General features: G+C 45.0%; 1 protein-coding gene across 5 annotated transcripts in view; it reads right to left on the minus strand.

Annotated features, from left to right (window-relative positions):
• pcdh7b (protocadherin 7b) overlaps nucleotides 1-17,001 on the minus strand; it is a 501,318-nt gene that overhangs the window by 278,623 nt on the left and 205,694 nt on the right. The window lies entirely within an intron of this gene.

The following is a 17,001-nucleotide window of genomic DNA, read 5'->3' on the forward strand; positions in this document are numbered from 1 at the left end:
GCGTTGTTCTGCCCTGGCCAGGTAAATGAGCCGCCGCGTTCAATATTGCAGTGACTTCATGGAGTAAAGCCCGTGCGTGCGGGCTGCTATTTTTTACGGCCGCCAGCATAAAATGTTAAAAGTATGGAAATAACAACTTCACAAAATAGAAAAAAAATGAAATTTCCGACTGATATCAGTCTCTTCACACAACAAGTGATCAACATATGGAATAGAATCCCAGATAGAATATGGAACAAAAACCCTGGAATCATTTAAGAAACAATTTGATGTAGTAATGGGGGTCTGGAAGTGCTTTTAAATGGATGAATTAAAATCGTCAGAATGCCCTTCCTCATTTGTAATTTTTTTTGTGGATCTTATGACCTACTTAATTTGCAACCAATTATTTCTGAACACGAGAAAGCTTACTTGCATTCATTCACTGGTTGTATGGCCTGATGCGATCAATACATTTTATAGCATTACCAGAATTATCTACCCCCCTATCACTTTTTAACTGAATAGTGTAAACAGGAGTAAAAACAAGAAATGCTGGAACCACTCAGCAGGTCTGGCAGCATCTGTGGAAAGAGAAGCAGAGTTAACGTTTCGGGTCAGTGACCCTTCATCGGAACTGACAAATATTAGAAAAGTCACAGGTTATAAGCAAGTGAGGTGGGGGTGGGGCAAGAGATAACAAAGGAGGTCTAGATTGGACCAGGCCGCATAGCTGACCAAAAGGTCACGGAGCCAAGGCAAACAATATGTTAATGGTGTGTTGAAAGACAAAGCATTAGTACAAATTAGGTGTTAATACACTGAATATTGAACAGCAGCAAGTGCAAACCTGAAAAAAACAGTGAGTAAGCAAACTGAACAAACTAAGATGAAATGAAATAAATGCAAAAAAAAAATTGTAAAAAAGAATGTAAAAAGAAAGAAAAAAAAATCACTAAAAATGAAAGTAAAATGGGGGGCTGTCATGCTCTGAAATTATTGAACTCAATGTTCAGTCTGGCAGGCTGTAGTGTGCCTAATCGGTAGATGAGATGCTGTTCCTCGAGCTTGCGTTGATGTTCACTGGAACACTGCAGCAATCCCAGGACAGAGATGTGAGCATGAGAGCAGGGGGGAGTGTTGAAATGGCAAGCAACCGGAAGCTCAGGGTACTGCTTGCGAACTGAGCGGAGATGTTCCGCAAAGCGGTCACCCAGTCTGCGCTTGGTCTCCCCAATGCAGATGAAACCACATTGTGAGCAGCGAATACAGTATACTACATTGAAAGAAGTACAAGTAAATCGCTGCTTCACCTGAAAGGAGTGTTTGGGGCCTGGGATAGTGAGGAGAGAGGAGGTAAATGGGCAGGTATTACACCTCCTGCGATTGCAGGGGAAGGTGCCATGGGAAGGGGACAAGGTGGTGGGGGTAATGGAGGAGTGGACCAGGGTGTCGCGGAGGGAACGATCCCTTCGGAATGCTGACAGGGGTAGGGAGGGGAAGATGCGACTGGTAGTGGCATCACGCTGGAGGTGGTGGAAATGGCGGAGGATGATCCTTTGGATATGGAGGCTGGTGGGGTGTAAAGTGAGGACAAGGGGAACCCTGTCACGGTTCTGGGAGGGAGGGGAATGGGTCGGACACGGTTGAGGACCCTGTCAACCACAGTGGGGGGAAATCCTCGGTTGAGGAAAAAGGAGGTCATATCAGAAGCACCGTCATGGAAGGTAGCATCATCAGAGCAGATGCGTTGGAGACGGAGAAACTGGGAGAATGGAATGGAGTCCTTACAGGAGGTAGGGTGTGAAGAAGTGTAGTCGAGGTAGCTGTGAGAGTCGGTGGGCTTATAATGGATATTAGTAGACAACCTATCCCCAGAGATGGAGACAGAGAAGTCGAGGAAGGGAAGGGAAGTGTCAGAGATAGACCATGTAAAGGTGAGAGAAGGGTGGAAATTGGAAGCAAAGTTGATAAAGTTTTCCAGTTCGGGGCGGGAGCAGGAAACGGCACCGATACAGTCATCAATGCACCAGAAAAAGAGTTGGGGGAGGGGGCCTGAGTAGGACTGGAACAAAGAATGCTCGACATATCCCACAAAAAGACAGGCATAACTAGAGACTGGACCAGCGGAGAAAAGATAGAGTCAAGATAGGAAGAAATAAGTTCAGTGAGGCAGGAGCAGGCTGACACAATGGGTCTGCCGGGACAGTCCCGTTTGTGGATTTTGGGAAGGAGGTAGAAGCGGGCTGTCCGGGGTTGTGGGACTATGTGGTTGGAAGCTGTAGAGGGAAGATCTCCAGAGGAGATGAGGTCAGTGACAGTCCTTTGGACGGTGGCTTGATGTTCGGTGGTGGGGTCATGGTCCAGAGGGAGGTAGGAAGAAGTGTCTGTGAGTTGGCGTTGAGCTTCTGCAAGGTAGAGGTCGGTATGCCATACAACAACAGCACCACCCTTGTCTGCAGGTTTGATGACCATGTCGGAGTTAGACCTGAGAGAACGGAGTGCCTCAAGTTCAGAGCGGGACAGGTTAGAGTGAGTGAGGGGGGCAGAGAAATTGAGACAACCAATGTCTCGCCGACAGTTTTCAATGAAGAGATCAAGAGCAGGTAAGAGGCCAGGGGGAGGGGTCCAGGTAGAGGGAGAATGCTGGAGGCGGGTGAATGGGTCTGCTGGTCGTGGGGAGGACTCCTAGTCAAAGAAGTGAGCCCGGAGGTGGAGGCGACGGAAGAAGAGCTCAACGTCATGCCGAGCACGAAATTCATTGAGGTGGGGGCATAAGGGGATAAAACATCAGCTGCTGGAAATACAACGTTCCTCGGACTGCTGCTCTTGCCGCATCCTGAGATCCACACTCAGTGCTATGCGCCGCCACATGCACACACTGGACCTCTCTCTCCAGCGGCACCGCCTCACCTTATCTCAAAGCTGTTCTACTCCGCAGTTTCATTTCATCTTGCGTCTCATCCGACGCATTAACAAAAAACTTTTTTTCTTCCTTTCAGGTGTTAAGGAACGCAAGCTCCAGCAGCTGATAGGGACTAATGCCCCTCCAGATCCTCCCTCCGCTTCACTTCCCTCTGACCCCACCCCTTCTGATCTGACCCCTTGCCGTGTATTCACCATACCCTCTGACCTCCCCCTTTCTGATGCTGAGCGTTCTGTACTCAGCAAAGGTCTCAGTTTTATCCCCTTACGCGCCCACCTCAATGAATTTCGCGCTCTGCATGACGTTGAGCTCTTCTTCCGTCTTGACTCTATCTTTTCTCCGCTGGTCCAGTCTCTTCCCACCTACATCCGTGACTCTTCTGACGCCCTACGTCATTTTGACAATTTCCAGTTTCCTGGTCCCAACCGCCTCCGCTTCACGATGGACATCCAATCGCTCTCCACCTCCATCCCCCACCAGGATGGTTTGAGGGCTCTCGGCTTCTTCCTGGAACAGAGGCCCAACCAGTCCCCATCCACCACCACCCGCCTCCGCCTGGCTGAACTTGTTCTCACATTGAACAACTTCTCCTTCAACTCCCCGCACTTCCTTCAAGTAAAAGGTGTCGCTATGGGTACCTGCATGGGTCCTAGTTGTGCCTGTCTTTTTGTGGGATATGTCGAGCATTCTTTGTTCCAGTCCTACTCAGACCCCCTTCCCCAACTCTTTTTCCGGTACATTGATGACTGTATCGGTGCCGTTTCCTGCTCCCGCCCCGAACTGGAAAACTTTATCAACTTTGCTTCCAATTTCCACCCTTCTCTCACCTTTACATGGTCTATCTCTGACACTTCCCTTCCCTTCCTCGACTTCTCTGCCTCCATCTCTGGGGATAGGTTGTCTACTAATATCCATTATAAGCCCACCGACTCCCACAGCTACCTCGACTATACTTCTTCACACCCTACCTCCTGTAAGGACTCCATTCCATTCTCCCAGTTTCTCCGTCTCCGACGCATCTGCTCTGATGATGCTACCTTCCATGACGGTGCTTCTGATATGACCTCCTTTTTCCTCAACCGAGGATTTCCCCTCACTGTGGTGGACAGGTCCCTCAACCGTGTCCAACGCATTCCCCGCACCTCTACCCTCAACACTTCCCCTCCCTCCCAGAACCGTGACAGGGTTCCCCTTGTCCTCACTTTTCACCCCACCAGCCTCCATATCCAAAGGATCATCCTCCGCCATTTTCGCCACCTCCAGCGTGATGCCACTACCAGTCGCATCTTCCCCTCCCTTCCCCTGTCAGCATTCCGAAGGGATCGTTCCCTCCGCGACACCCTGGTCCACTCCTCCATTACCCCCACCACCTCGTCCCCTTCCCATGGCACCTTCCCCTGCAATCGCAGGAGGTGTAATACCTGCCCATTTACCTCCTCTCCCCTCACTATCCCAGGCCCCAAACACTCCTTTCAGGTGAAGCAGCGATTTACTTGTACTTCTTTCAATGTAGTATACTGTATTCGCTGATCACAATGTGGTCTCCTCTACATTGGGGAGACCAAGCGCAGACTGGGTGACCGCTTTGCGGAACATCTCCGCTCAGTTCGCAAGCAGGACCCTGAGCTTCCGGTTGCTTGCCATTTCAACACTCCCCCTGCTCTCATGCTCACATCTCTGTCCTGGGATTGCTGCAGTGTTCCAGTGAACATCAACGCAAGCTCGAGGAACAGCATCTCATCTACCGATTAGGCACTGCCGGACTGAACATTGTGTTCAATAATTTCAGAGCATAACAGCCCCCCATTTTACTTTCATTTTTAGTGATTTTTTTATTCTTTCTTTTTACATTCTTTTTTTACATTTTTTACAATCTTTTTTTTTGCATTTATTTCATTTCATCTTAGTTTGTTCAGTTTGCTTACTCACTTTTTTTCAGGTTTGCACTTGCTGCTGTTCAATATTCAGTGTATTAACACCTAATTTGTACTAATGCTTTGTCTTTCAACACGCCATTAACATATTGTTTGCCTTTGCTCCGTGACCTTTTGGTCAGCTATGTGGCCTGGTCCAATCTAGACCTCCTTTGTTACCTCTTGCCCCACCCCCACCTCACTTGCTTATAGCCTGTGACTTTTCTAATATTTGTCAGTTCCGATGAAGGGTCACTGACCCGAAACGTTAACTCTGCTTCTCTTTCCACAGATGCTGCCAGACCTGCTGAGTGGTTCCAGCATTTCTTGTTTTTATTTCAGATTTCCAGCATCCGCAATATTTTGCTTTTATTTCAGTGCAAACAGGAGAATTGCCAGAACTAGCTCCTGCATAAGTCAAGTTATTGTCCTGCAGACAGACAGTGTTTTTCCCATTTATCATTATTTTCTACTTCTTTTTGCCAAGTCACTAACATGCCATTTCCTTAATGAGCATTAATCTTGTTTTAAACCTTCACTGGCAAAAGATGATAAAATGCTGTCCAAAAGACAAAATAAATGATATACACTTGATAGTTTTCAACAACTAATTTTGTTATCTTCTGATAGAACTTTGGTAATTTGTGAGACGTGAGGTTTTGCTCTAAATCCACACTAAGTATTCCTTATTGCCTTTGTGTTATTTAGATGAAAAATTATAGCTTCCTGTAAAATGTTGATCAGCATTTTCCCCATGACCCATATTAGACCAATTGCTTTATAATATTTTGATTCTTCCCTCACTTCTTTGAACATCAAGATCACAAATCTATATCCTTCAGTCCTTTGGTGCAATTTTTAAATTATGGAGCTCCTAAAAGTATTAGCCAGAGGTTTGCCTCATTCCACATTTATTTATTTGATAAGCTGCGGCATATCCCTTCCGATCCAAATACTCTCCAAATGTTTATTTGCTGATTAATTTGCTAAAGTGCTGGCTGAGCCACCTTTTCAGCTTTGATTTTGTTAATCCTATTAGTGGAGCTTTAAGGTATCCAATTAAACGTTAGCAGATCTTACACAAATTCATTGCATTAACCCTAGATGTTAGCGACTTGGACTGTAGCAATTACATGACCTATTACACTACTGGCAATAAACGCACAAAATGACAGTGAAGAAACACAACTTAAGGGACCTTGCTACAGTTTGTATCAATATTCATGATTTTGTTAATGATTTCTTGATTTTTCATGGAAGTGGAAGGAGGGTGGGGAAGGATTCAACTTCATTTCAAATCCTGACTCCCCGGCACATCCAATGAAGCCTGGTGCTAAGGGGGCCTCTGGTGGATCTGCAGGCAGAAAAACATTTAAAGGACCTGCTGATTTAACAGTTTACCATGAGCTCTGCAACTTTACCCCAGTGTTCCTTTGTTTGGATAAAGGCATGCAAATGTATCTTTTTGAACATTAGTATCCCTTTTTCAACTTATTGGGCTGGATTTTACCAGCACCCCCCTGACGTCAGAGGTTGTGGCAGGGGGGCCCGGAAAATACCTCCGGGAGAGGCCCGCCACTGGCCTCGATGGCAAAAAGGGCCCGCTGCATTTTACCAGCAGCGGCAGTGTCTCGTGGTGGCCACCAACCACCGCCCCCCCCCCACCCACCGCCATTCGGCAATGGAAATATAATTTAAATATTTAAACAAATGTTAATGAAAGCATAATTACTTAGCTCGTCGTGACTGCCATCCCTCGCCGATATTCCGGCCAATTGCCGGAAGTCCTTCGGAGATCTGAGGCAGAACATTGGTGGGGAGGGGGGAGGAGTAAAATTTTCAGGGCTGGGGGGTGGGGGGAGCGGCAAAAACTTACATGATTGGTGGTGGGGATAGTGGGAAGGGATTGAAGGGTAATGTGGAGAAAGTTCGGGGGGGAAGGTCGGAATCAAAATTTTAATTTTTTTGGTTGGAAAGGGCTATTTAGATATTGATTACTCATTGGGGGTGTGGGAGAGGGGATTTAAACTGGGAATAAATTTTGAATTTTTTCCCACCTGTACCTGTAAAAATTGAAATGTATCGGAGGTGTTTGAAGCCCTTTAAAAATGGCGCCGGTGGCTGCGCGGTGGCGCCAGATGCTGTTGCCGGGGACAGAACGCCCTCTCCCTTACATCATCGGGGGCAGGCACTCTGCCCTTTCCATGTAAATGAGTCGCCGCGCTATTTAGCGTGGTGGCTCAGCGGCGCACATCTACGTTCTTGGCGTCGAGCTGTAAAAATTCAGCCCATTATTCGATGTACATTTCCTTTTATACCCTAAACAGAATGGCTGTATCTTTCAACTTTGGTGGGTGTGTAAATTAAATGGTAGCAGATCATCCACTCATCATACACCCTCATGTGTTTCCTCCCCTTGGACATCAATGAAAAGAAAGATTGGGCGGGAGGTAAAACTGGGCAGCCAATTCACTATCCCCAGTTTTGCACCCCTGCTGAAGTTGAAAATTCCATCCAATAATTTAGTGACCAACAATAAAAATTTGATCACTTTTCAACAGACTAGCCTAACTGTCGCAAGCCTAATTTAATTTAAATCTCAATTTTTGCCCTCATGATTTGTATCAACAATTTAGCTGCTCATTTAGTCCATGCAAAACCTTTCCTGTGCAAGTTCTTTCTACCCCAGAGTGCTCTCCGCTTACATACAAAATACATTGCAGCTTGTACTACTAGATTACTCATTCATTGGAATCAATTATCTTGCTCTTTCTTCCAAGAGAACCCAAACACCACCTTTTCACTTTTAACTTACTTATAAATGCTTTGTTTTCCCTTATTTTTAGTTCCTTTTATCTTCTGTCCATCATATAATGAAAAGTGCGATATTTTGCTATTCTCTACCTCAAAAATACTATCAAAGCTCTGGAAATGTCTAAGAAATAGAAATTGCAGTTGTCAAAATATTATTGTATTATTTCAAATGATGTGAAAATCAATAACAGACCTAACCATTTATAATTGTCTAGGATTTAAATATGTGGAGAGGGAAGTTATCCCACTTCTTTGCTGCAACATTGATGGAAGAGCTGTAGGTCAAGATTGTCCACATATTTATACCTCAAAGGTTTGTAATATGCACCTGCTGCTGTTATTCCTTCAGGATCTTAGGCAACTCTGGATGTTAATCAATCATGAAAATTTACAGCTTCAAAAACACATAATATTGGAATTTTAATTTAATGTTGATATTTTCAAACTTGTGAAGTCTTTAAAACTGCATTACAGATAATTCACATAAAATTAATAACCTGCTTTACTTAGCATTTTCCAAGAGCAAGCAATTATAAGAGATTCAAAGAGAAATATCAACTAGTAACTATCATTGAGATTCTTTGCATATATATGGATATATATTTGGGGGCGGCGCAGTGGTTAGCACAGCAGCCTCACAGCTCCAGCGACCTGGGTTCAGTTCTGGGTACTGCCTGTGCTGAGTTTGCAAGTTCTCCCTGTGACCGCGTGGGTTTCCGCCAGGTGCTCCGATTTCCTCCCACAGCCAAAGACTTGTAGGTTGATAGGTAAATTGGCCATTGTAAATTGCCCCTAGTGTAGGTAGGTGGTTGGAGAATGATGGGGATGTGGTAGGGAATATGGGATTAATGTAGGATTAGTATAAATGGGTGGTTGTTGGTCAGCACAGACCCGGTGGGCCGAAGGGCCTGTTTCAGTGCTGTATCTCTAAATAAAATAAATAAATTTATATGAAAAATTGACCAAGATATGAAGTATTCCATAATTTTATGACCTTTAACTTGTAATTTGGTAGATTCTTGAAATAACATGAAACACGCAACAAGTAATTGTCTTATTTAGGCTGGAAATATTGCAAAATATGTAATTTGGGCAAAAAATATTCAGTTTAAAAGGTACAATAATTCAGTGAATAGAATTGGGTACAATACGTAGAGATAGAACATGTCAGGAATTTATATGCTGACCTGAAACTGCATTGATGCCAAGAGTTCATGAAGAACTGTTACGAGCACTACTGTTGGTGACTATTTACATGTGTCAGCACCAATGTTTTGACCCAGGAGGCAGGGCATGGAAGCACAGTGCTGTTCGCTATTTCCTCTGCAGATGTGTATCTGGCAATATAAATGCCCTATTTATTCATCTCACTGGAGAGGAGCTTCATGGTATCATAGAATGTGTCTACACATTGTTTTTTCCTCCAGATTGCAATTGATTAGCAACTTGAAAACATGGAATATAGGAACTAAAAAAGCCTAAGCAGAACCGGGAGTACATAGGTAGTGTCCTTCACAACCTTTAGAATTCTTTGCTAATTTGAGCGAAGCCAGAATTTAATCTGCCCATGTTATTTTGATGAAGTAATGATAATCTTTTTGTGACTTCAGTAAGGCACACTTAAAATCTATTTAACTTTCATAAAGATCACTGGAAGTATATTGAAGAATAATGAAATCATAGAACAGAATACAGCTGAGCATTGTGTAGATCCTGCAAAAGAACTGCAGCTGGCCAGATCCTTAATATAGTTTGTTGTTACCATGGAAGATACACTTTGGCATTTCCTGAATGCAGAAACCACCACCCCCCCCCCCCCCCCCACCCCCCCCCACCCCGTGGCATTTCACAGATGTTTAAAGAACCATGACTGAAAAATTTACCACGTCTGAAGGTGCACTATCTTCATATAAAAAGTGTCTGGGAAACCCCATTGCTTTCTTGTTTGGGAAGGTAGGTGTGCTATATATTATTATAATTATTATTCTGTTTTGCATTCTTTTGTTTGTAAAGAAATGAGAAGTAAAGGCTTTCCTAAATATAAGATGGTCTGACTTAAGATCAAGCTATGTTGCAGACAGTTAATACTCAAAAGGTTAGTCTGCTATAGCTCTCAACCATCATGACTGAGAATTTGAAAATGCCATTTCACTGGGAACATTTGTGCGTGTGATGCCTGCATATTAACAGCTGCAATGGCACTGGGCTGCTCATAGCAGCACATAAATTATCACATAGTCTGACCTGAGATATAACAGTGTTCTCTCTATGCTCCTTAATCACAAGAACAAATGCTGACATCAGGAGTGGCTTAAGCTGAAGAGTGTTAAAGCCTGATGAAGATGAGAAGACAGAAGTGAAGGCGTGTGCATCATTCATTCATTAATGAGAAGTGTTCTCTTTTACAAGTAAAATCCAGATTAGACAAGTTAGAATAGCTCTAAAATGAGGTGTTTATGGTCTTAGTTGGTATACATTAGGAATGATAGAGGTCAAATTTTCACATTAGGTATTCCAGCGGGGGAAAAGGGCAGGAATGATGTGTAACGCCATTGCGGGGGGTGGGGGGGGGGGGGGGGGCAGTGGGACAGGGCGTGGAGAACTAATTTCAATCATTTTTAACAAATTAATTTCCAATGTACATTTAAATTTTAAATGCACAGTGAGGGCTGTAAGCCCTTTAAAAATGGCGTCGGCGCCTGCACATTGGCGCTGGATGCCATTGTCAGCACCCGTCCCCTCCATGGCATTGTGGGGGGCGGGCGCCACGCCATGCTAATGAGCCGCAGCATTTGAAATCGTGGCAGCTCTGTGATGTGGTCCCCATGCGTGCGGGCTGCATTTTTTTACACCCGCTGCCTATTTCGGTGGCGGAGTCTTAAAATGAAGCCCTATATATTTCTATTAGACATGCCAGGATATTAAAAGGCACAATGTAATTTAGAATTTCCAGCTCACGGGTGGCAAGTTTGCAACAAGCATTGGATGACAAGCCTCTAGCACCATGTAGTGGGAGGACACTGGTTCCGGTCCTCTTGTCCAACAGTTTGGGCCATACCAATCAAGGAAATATTGGGCTGAATTTTACAGAACCCCCAACATCAGGGATCGTGGTGTGGGGCCCGGAAAATGCCTTCAGACGGGACCCGCCACGGGCCTCGACGCCGGGAAGTCCCGCCCCATATAACCGGCGGCGGTGAGGCCTCGTGGCGGCCGCCCCGCCACTCGGTGACAGGAGCAGGATTTAAATATTTAAATGAATGTAAATTAATGAATTAATGACCTACCTGCTCCTGTTGGCTGTCCTGCTGCGATATTCCGGTTGGTTGCCGGGACTCCCATGCCTTCGGATCTCCATCCAGAGATCCAAGGCAGGATGCTGGAATAAGGAGGTAAGTTTTCATGGTGGGCGAGGGAGCGAGGTGAAATCATTTTGATTGGTCTCGGGGGTGGTGGAAAGGGGTAAAGTTCATAGTCCATAAACTTTGGGGGAAAGTCAGGATTGCAAGGTAAGCTTTTTGGGGGGAGAGGGCAAGTAATAAATTGTTTAGTCATTGGGGGGGTGGGACAGGGACTTGAAACTTTTATTCAAGTTTTTATGTTAAATTTAATATAATACCTCTCACTTTAAAAATACAATTAAAAATTCAATTGTTGGGCTTGAAGCCCTTTAAAAATGGCACTGGCGCCCACGCAGTGGTGCCGGAGACTGGTGCCAGGGATGGAGCACCCGCCCCCTCCTACCCGTATAATATTGCGGCGGCTCCACTGAGTAAAGGCCGCGCGAGTGGGCCGCCATCTTCAAAGTGTAAAATTCAGCCCATCAGGTAGATACAATGGTATTGCCCAGCCTGGGAACAAATATTGCATGAGATTGCACTAAATCGCTATCATAGAATCCCAGAAATTCTACCCCACTCCTCCCACGCCTTCAACTCCCCCCCAAAAGCACATGACCAGGCTTTTGGTCATCTGGCCTAACATCTCCTTGTGTGACTCAGTAGGCTGAATTTTACAAGCCCGCCGCCGAAATTGGTGGCAGACGAAAACAATGGCATCCCACCTGCGCGGGCAAAAACGTTGCGGAGGCGCTGCCATCCTAAGCGCAGTGACTCATTTAAATACCCCGATCACATGGAGGGGCGGACTGTCCATGCGGTAATGGCATCAGCTGTCTGTGTGCAGGCGTGTCGCCATTTTTAAAGGGCCTTCAACCCTACCGTTAAACTGAAATATTTAAAGCTACAGTGAATTAAAAAAAAACATTTATTTTGCCCCCCTCCCACTCTCCAATAACCATAAAATTCATTACTTGCCTTCTCCCCCACAAAACACTTACCTTGTCCAACTGACCACCCCCCCTCCACCCCACAAAGTGCATAAACTTTAACCTCAAACATTTCCCACCATCCCCTACACCAATGATATTACTTTGACCCCATTCTCCCGCCCTCCAGCACTGGGAAACCTACCTCCTCTCTCCTCCCCACTAGTGTTCCGCCTTGTTTCCCCAGATGGGGATCCAAAGGCACGGGAGTTCTGGCCACTGGTTGAATATTGGCATGAGATGGCGTTCAGGAGAAGGTAACAGCTTTTGCACGTATTAAAATTTATTTGAATATTTAAATGAAGGCTCCGCCGCCGAGAAGTGGGGAGGGCCACCCTAAGGCCTCGCCGCCATCGGTAAGATATGATGGGGCCTTCCCGATGTTGAGGCCCATGGTGGAGGCCTCTCCTGGAAGGCCCACCATGACCCCCCATGTTGGGGGCTTATAAAATTCAGCCCATAGAGACTCGACTCAAACTCAGGATAAAGGGTGAGAAAAAACACCACTTTATCAAGCTGGCATAGAGATGAGCAACAGCCAAACCCATTGTCTAACAATGGCCATACCATCAAACACCATTTATAAAAACACAATGGGAGAGAAACTTTGGTCACCTGACAGAAACCAAGTATCTGATAAGGGGTTTAAATAAGAGACATTGTCTATGCAAAAGCCAGAAAGCCAGAAGGAAGAGAGACCCATCCCAGTAAGAAGACGGACACTTCAGAATACCTTCTTTAAACTATCTAGAGACAGAGACAAAATGTGATCTTTGAAACTCTCTTCCTGTGAAACTGTAAACAGGATTTTTGCCATTGAACTGTGACTAAAATTTGACCAAAGGAGTCTGCAGCACAGCATCCGTCCACCTAAAACTTTCCAAAGTTTGACCCCAGCGAACCAGGAAAAGCAGAAACGGGCCTGCGTCATTTTTTAAAAATGTTCCTCCTGAGGAAGCAAACAAGGTTTCACAATGAACACTTTTAAAACCATCAGATCTAATAATCGCTATATTTTCTTGTGGATATGAGTGAGTGAAGTTGCAAATATTTTCAGGTATTGTGTGATAAACATTTATCTTTATTTAAACCTATAAGAAAACCTGTCATTTGCCTGTTTATTGACTACTGAAACACTCAAGGGTTAAAACACAATTCTAATAAAAACGCTGTCTTCGGTCAGTTGAGAGGTGAAATAGGGGAACCATCCCCATAATTTCTCACTGGTCCGGAACAAATAACATTTTAAAAATAGGGAATAATTATCATAAATCAACAACTCTGGATTTAATAGGCTGCATTTTAATAAAAATAACAAAATACAGAAGGCTATCAATAGAAGATGGTGCGTGATTTCAGAATTTTAAGTTATAAGGCTTGGACATTCTTGTTTTTGATGGGATCTGACACCGTGAACAATAAATAAGTTATCATTATATTGCTTCCAACTAAACACCATTCTCATGACTGACTAGTTTCTTCTCGTTGTTCTAGCTAAGCTACAAGGTGATTAGTCATCCTTTGACTCTGTTTTCCTATTAACACAGATGTTACCAAGATTTCCACTTTTTTCTTCCATATCTGTAACCTCTTCCACTCATCATTCTACCCCCTCCATTCTTTAGCTAATAAATCCCCTCTATGTTTATTAATTCCTTTGGAATATAAGCTCCCACAACCTCCCATCTACTTAAAGTCCAATTGCTCAATCATCATACACCTGAATTTAACTTGGAGTGCAGGTTGGAGACAAGGTGGGTGCCAAACGTCCTGACCTCGGCAAGGTGAGATCTTAGAAATTTAACTCCTGGACCTCAATTGCATGTGCCTAGTTAGGTTCCCGTCCAAAAGTGGCAGGAAATGGTTGTCGGATACTGAATGAACAGTCTCTGGCACTCAAGTACGTCTATTTTCTACAACTTAGAAGGTCAGAATTTCCAGTCTCCCCTAACTTATCCAAATTGTTAGCTACATGTCCAGGGAACCCTTGGCATAGGTCAACCCCCTTGCAGAGTCTAGCATCAGTTTGAGGCAAGAGAGGTATAGCTGCTTGTCTCCCAGGCAGCTGTGTGTCAAACACTAAAGAATGTGACCGTCCATCCACCAATGTTGGAGGAAGATGGGGGCAGGGGAGAGCATTAAAATGTTCGAAAGAGCCATCACCTCCATTCTTGGCTTGATGTGACTTACATACAGCTTAATGCTTCTGTTAAAATAGCAGAAAAAATATTTTCATATAAGCATATTACGCTTTCATATGATAAAACAGCCAATAGCAATTTCCAAATTTTGGGATTTTCTATCCAGATTTAATGGGAATACATTGCATTCAAATTGAAATGATTTATAATAGAAATCAACTGTTGTGCATTATCACAACCCATCATTGCATCACTACAAACACAAAATGGAAGATATACATTCGAAATAAATAACAATCCCATCGTAGCATCAATGCAGACAAGGCTTAACCACTTTCTTAATAAAGCACAAAGCTTCAAAGATAAATTACTTTATATTCAATAACTTTGGCTGCATGTTAATTTTCTGTGAAAGTTTCCTTTGCATCAGCACGGCTTGAAGTTGAGTACACCTGCATTTTATTTTGCTGCATGTTGATATTAAACTGGATCGTCAATTCAAACATTCCCTTACACTATTAATAAAGCAAGAAACACACGGCAGTTCAGGCAGCAACTATGGAGTTAGAAACTTCAGATTAATGACCTTTCATTGATTCACCAGTTTCTGATGAAAGGTCATCACCAAGTGGCGCAGTGGTTAGCACCACAGCCTCACAGCTCCAGCGACCCGGGTTCAATTCTGGGTACTGCCTGTGTGGAGTTTGCAAGTTCTCCCTGTGTTTGCATGGGTTTCCTCCGGGTGCTCCGGTTTCCTCCCACATGCCAAAGACTTGCAGGTTGATAGGTAAATTGGCCATTAGCAATTGCCCCTAGTGTAGGTAGGTGGTAGGGAAATATAGGGACATGTGGGGATGTGGTATGAATATGGGATTAGTGTAGCATTAGTATGAATGGGTGGTTGATGGTTGGCACAGACTCGGTGGGCCGAAGGGCCTGTTTCAGTGCTGTATCTCTAAACTAAACTAAATGATACCTCCTATTTCTCTCTCCACAGATGCTGTGTAACCAGCTGAGTATCACCAGCATTTTCTGTTTTTGCTTCAGGTTTCCAGCGTTGCATATTTTGCTTTACTCTTACACTTTTTATTTTCAGTGCATTCTACACATTGGACTTATTCCTTCAGCAAATACTTTAAGTTCCATTGGGGTCAATTTTAATTCCACAACTCCCCAACCCACTTAGCGGAATCAGGTAGGGGAGCAGCCATGCCAAGCTGGCAGGGTCCTCTTTAAATACAGATTAGGCTCTCATTATGCTAATAAGACCATATCTATCATTTTAACCTGAGACCTGACTAGTGGTGGATTCCTGGCTAGGCATAACCTGCTGGAAACAACCAGGGTCAGAATAGGCCCAATAAGGTACATTTAACAAAAAATGTTTTGGTTCCTTGTGGACCAGGAGGAGCAATATTGCTGCTCTGGGCCTGACAAGGCCACCCTGGCCCTCCCCAATCCCATGTCTATCCTCTCCCCATCCGGAATTCCCCTTCATTGCGCTGGGACCTGCTTCCCATGGTTCCTGGGCTGCCACACAATTTTAATGGATGTTTAATTCAATAATTTGGCAAGCGTGATGTGACTAAGACCTGCACACTAAAATAGTCCGAGACACCCTACTTCTGCTCCCAGGCAAGCATGCTATTCGTTTTGTCGTCTGGTAGTTAAAATGGGCTGAAATTTCGGGGCCCCAAAAATACTGATGTCGGACAGCATTTCAAGGCACCGATCTCAGAGCCAGCAATAATCAACAGGGCAGTTGGAGGATGGGATCCTGCTCGCCTCCCAATTTAGGCAATTAAACTAGTAAAAAAGCTCATTATGAGCTTGTTGACGAGTGAAGATGGAATATCTGAAGGGTTGAAAGGTTTTTAGAAACTGTCAGTTTCTGAACAGCTGAAGGGAGGCTGTTACAGAGTGGGAAGCCAGTCAAGGCTGCCCCAGGGCATCACCCCTGCCCCATAAGGGGGTCACCGGGGCCAAGGAGGACTTGGCACTTGGTAAGTAGGTGCCCTTGGTGCTGCGCAGGTGGCAGATCGAGTGGGAACCCAGCTCTCAGGCACTGAATGGGGTCATCACCCTCCTGGCAACGTGGGGGCAGAAAAGCAGGGCGCCAAGCACAATAGGATGACCACCTTTCTAAAAGGAAGGCTGCAGCTGGCATTTTGGGCATGATTATCAGATTTTGGGCCCAGTGGCGATGAGGGGCAACACCGTCTGCAGGAAGGGCATCAGAAGGGCACAGGAGACGAAAGAGGGGCAGGAAGGCAATGGAGAGCATACCTTCAACACAGGATCTACCGCCGAAGACAGAAGTATCTGCAGATGACCAAGATCCAGTACTGCAGGAGATTACAACCCTCCAGGCACTGGTCACCGTGCCCTGCCAGTAGCCGTTAAAATCACTGTGACCTTGAACTTTTACGCTTCTGGCTCCTTCCAGGACCAGCTGTGAACCTCACAAATGGCTGTACACCAGTGCATCTCGCCGGTCAATGATGCCCTGTTTGCCAGAGCTGGACAGAACATTCCTTCAACAACAGACATGGCCTCTCAAGCACAGAGAACATTGGCTTCTGTCTCCATGACTGGATTTCCCCCAAGTGCTGAGCATCTCTGATTGCACCCATGTTGTCATCAAGGTACCTAGTAACTGGCCAGTGTGATCCGTCAACAGGAAGGGCTTCCAGTCCCTCAATGTCCAACTGGTCTGAGACGACAACAACAAGAGCTTTCTCCATGAATGTGCTCGCTTTTATGGCAGCTGCCATGACTCCTTCATCCTCCGCCAATCCAGGCTGCCTCAGATCTTCACTCCAAATCCTGAAGTGCATGGATGGATTCTTGGTGACAAGGAATATCCCTTGAAGACATGGCTACTCACTCCTCTGCGGGAGC

This window comes from Heterodontus francisci, chromosome 1, assembly GCF_036365525.1.
Source record: "Heterodontus francisci isolate sHetFra1 chromosome 1, sHetFra1.hap1, whole genome shotgun sequence".
Lineage (NCBI taxonomy): Eukaryota > Metazoa > Chordata > Chondrichthyes > Heterodontiformes > Heterodontidae > Heterodontus > Heterodontus francisci.